We start from the raw sequence: 4,171 nt of genomic DNA, 5'->3' as shown, positions 1-4,171 counted from the left end.
CTTCTCTTCTTCCAGGCTCTTTTTTGTCGTTTTTCTTGGCCAGAAAGATATTTTCGTTTCTTGTCAGACATCGTCGATTCGTCGGAGTCGCTAACTGACTGACCAAGTGACAACGAGTGACATCATAGGGGCAGTCGGGATCAAGACGCGCGCGCGCCTTCGCGGGGAGCTCCCGGTTGATTTGCCATAATACAGAACTAAATAAATAACAACTCTGTGCTTATCATGATGCCTGATAAAGAGCGCTGTAGGTCCATTTCTTTTTATTTATTTATTTTATGTTACTTTCGTTGTGCGATTTTTTCCCCCCACTAGCTAGCAGTGACTCTAGGGGGCCCTCTGCTGGCCACGGGGCCCTTTGCAATTGCAACGGTCGCTTAGTGGCTCGGCCGGTGTTACACCAGATTCTGTGACCATCATTATCTGTGACCGTAGAGGGCGTGGTTATCGCTGTGCTGCGTGATCTACGGAAGCAGCATAACTTCTAACTAGCAGAGCCTAACAGGACTTTGCGAAACGTTTGTTTAGAAATACACACCATAAAGTATTATTTGCATGCCCAGATTAAGCACAATGTTGTCGTTTTCTGACTGAGTAGCCTACTACATAGGCTGTTAATTAAATATTCGCGCGAGAACGACCCTGGCTGGCGACCGTGCACGTTTAACGAGAGCGCGCTTTTAGGAAAGTTTTTTTTTCTCAAGTTTGTTTTGCAATTCAGAGTAATATTTATTTATCGAATAACCAACATAAGGCTAATACAATGACACTATATTGTTTTTTGTACATTATTACGCAATAATTTCAATAATTCCACTCAGAATGGCTGTAAAGAAACTGTTTTAAAAGTGAATTAATTATTTTACCCACCTCTATTTCACCCAGAATGTGTAAATGAGCTTTTTTTTGTGATGTTTAATCAAACATAACTTGCCACGAAGAAGCATCGGTTCCCGCTGAACTCTTCTGTTACCCTCCCCTATTTCACTCATAATGAATGTGACACACTCCAAATTCACTCTGATGATGTGTGAACTCTTCAGCTTCTTACAGTAGAAATCATTTTGGGCTGACATGAACAGAAGCAGACATACAGTAGGGTCACCAAATATGATAAGGCTATTTTAATGGTCACCGCATTCTGTTACCCTCCTCTATTTCACTTATAATGAATGTGATGTTATTTTTTTGCAACTTATTTTTTCTTTTGGACAGGAAGTGTTTTAATTAAAACCATTGCAATATTTTATAATGAAATGTTTTAATAATTAAAATATTTTAAAACATTAGAAACATTGATTTCAAACATTAATTATTTACAAATTTGACGAACTAAGCCAAAAAAAAAAAAAAAAAAAAAATTTTTTAAATGCATGCTGAACAGCAGTAGGATTTCTTGGGGTCGGGCTCCCCAACACATTTCATGTGGAACCAACGGGCACAGACATCACACTGGATCTGTATCAACAAAGATAATAATTAGCATTTTCAGGGTGAATATGAGTTACATATACCCGTGATGCACATATTTCCTACTCTAGCAAAGACAGGCCATGCCCACAATGATCAGAGGCCTATGGTGGATTTCTTTATTTAAAAAAAATAGCTTCTTACCCAAGGTGTTGTCTTGCCCTTCTCCTCCACATTATTCTCCCCACAATGGCGGCACAAATCAGTAAGGTCATCTGGTCACCATTGAAAAGAAATTTAGCTTGTCAATAAATGTGTTAATCGTTTAAATAACATATTGTATGTAAGGGATAATCCACTAGCTCATTAAACTATTTTATTGCACTACAGAGGCAAAGAGGCTCAGAGGAGTTTAATGAACAGCTAACCTTGGATTTTCCTCCTTATACCATGGTCATTTGCCAGCACAAGTTACAGTAAAAGCTGTCATTGATGTGTTGAGCTCTAAATTTGACTGGTGTTAGGGTTATGTTTTATTTTAGTTTAGTGCCTGTCTTTTGATCCAGTTTTCCCATTGTGTCTGATTAGTTATCCCATTCACCTGTTGTCTCAGTTATAATCTCCTGTGTATTTATACTACTTGTTCTGTTCTTTGTCTTGAATTTTCACATTTTTTTGTATTGAGAGTTCTTGAATTGAAGACTTACAAGTTATATTTTGTGCACCCCTATTGTGCAGCCCCTCACATAGAAGATTAATTATTAATCAAAAGTACATAATTAAACAAACGTACCACTTTCATCCAGCAGGGTCATGGCGATCTTTTTCCTGAAGTTGTTCACTGCTGACGCTTTGTTTGCAAATGTCAGAGGCTCCCCTGCCAGAATTTTCTCTGCATACTAATATGACACATGCTTATAACTGATTTGTTAGTGCATAGTAAATAAATACATAAGTACTATATAAACCAGCATACTATTGTTTTAAAATACTTTACTGTTATAATGATGTAGACACCAGTATAATAAAGTGGACACAGCATGATAAAAAAAACTTACTTTCAGAACAAATACCACACATGACGTTCCATCCAATTGTGAACTGTGTGGAGCTGTGCTGGCTGTCCACTTTGAAACGTTGCAGCCTCGTTTTCTGACAAAGGCCCTGAAAAGGCAAGACAAAGGTAAAATTATGCCAACAGATTTACATATTTTAGTTTTGTAATTAAAAGGGAACAACTTGCATATATGGACACAACAATTACCTTGTGGACTCCAAACACTGTTTTATTTTGCGTGCATCATTCCCCAGGGGATCCAGCACAAGGCTCCTTTTTTCAGCCGGAAAGATGGCCTGTAGATTAGTAGATTATTATATTACAATATATTATTGTATAGTATCAATATAGTCATGTTGTACAGCTATTGGTAATATTGTGGCTCTCAACAAATGTCAGCAATGCAGAGCAAGGTCCTTACAGCCAACATCCAGTAACCCGGCTCATGGACGGCTCCCAAAATCACTTTGTATTTTATTGGATCACACTACAACAGATAATAATTATTTACAAAATCAGTTAATAAATTCTATTAAATTACAATCCACTTAAAAAGGCCCTACAAAAAAGATTTTCCTGTGCATACTTTCAGTCGTGAGTTTTTTCTCTCCCATATTCTGGTCATTTCAAAGGAGTCAATTTGAAGAGCCTTTTCGTCTCTTATTTGGTTGTTTTTTTTTGACTGCCTGGGCTATATATGCATTTATTACCTGTGAGACAGATAAATGAGTAAGAGTATGTAGCATTACCTTGGATAAATTATATACAATCCAAGTAGACAAGTCAGTCATTCAACTAAGCTCACCTCGCTTTCAAGCTCTCCATTTGGGGCTGTCCTCAAAATGTCCCAGTAAAACATTTTGTAGGGCCCCATTCGCGACAGCAGAACATGTGCTTTTTTGCCTCCCCAGGCATCCCTTATGCCTATGTATGAGGTAAAAATAGTAATTGAAATAACTATTGTGAATGCACAACAGCATTAGTTATTTTTAGTATATGAAATATATCTCTGAATGTAAACAAAAATGTATCAAATATTAAATTGAATTAAGTACAATGTTAACTAAAACTATAGATTATTAAAAGTCTAAAGAGAAACAGGAATGTAGGAAATGTAGTTTGTTTATCAAATTTACATACATTTTTCATGATTCAGAACATCAGAACATGATTGTTCAGCTGGTAGAGGTGGCAAGACTGCACCTGAAGTAGGGGAGAGAACAGCTGGAGGAGGAAAAGATAGATTAGGTGGAGGAGGAGAGGATAGAACAGGTGGAGGAGGAGAGGATAGAACAGGTGGAGGAGGAAAGGATAGAACAGGTGGTGGAGGAGAGGATAGAACAGGTGGAGGAGGAGAGGATAGAACAGGTGGAGGAGGAGAGGATAGAACAGGTGGTGGAGGAGAGGATAGAACAGGTGGAGGAGGAGAGGATAGAACAGGTGGAGGAGGAGAGAAGTGAGCAGCTGGAGGAGGAGAAGAGAGAACAGCTGGAAGAGGAGAGGAGTAAGCAGATGAAGGAGAGGAGTGAGCAGCTGGAGGAGGAGAAGGAACAACAGCTGGAGGAGGAGAGGAGAGAACGGGAGGAGGAGGAGTGAGCAGCTGTAGGAGGAGAGGAGTGAGCAGCTGGAGGAGGAGGGGAGTGAGCAGCTGGAGGAGGAGAGGAGTGAGCAGCTGGAGGAGGAGAGGAGTGAGCAGCTGGAGGA

Source organism: Rhinichthys klamathensis, unplaced genomic scaffold (genome assembly GCF_029890125.1).
Source record: "Rhinichthys klamathensis goyatoka isolate OS25496 unplaced genomic scaffold, OSU_Roscu_1.1 h1tg000011l_1, whole genome shotgun sequence".
In the NCBI taxonomy this organism is placed as follows: Eukaryota; Metazoa; Chordata; class Actinopteri; order Cypriniformes; family Leuciscidae; genus Rhinichthys; species Rhinichthys klamathensis.
Note: the sequence above shows the minus strand (reverse complement) of the source record.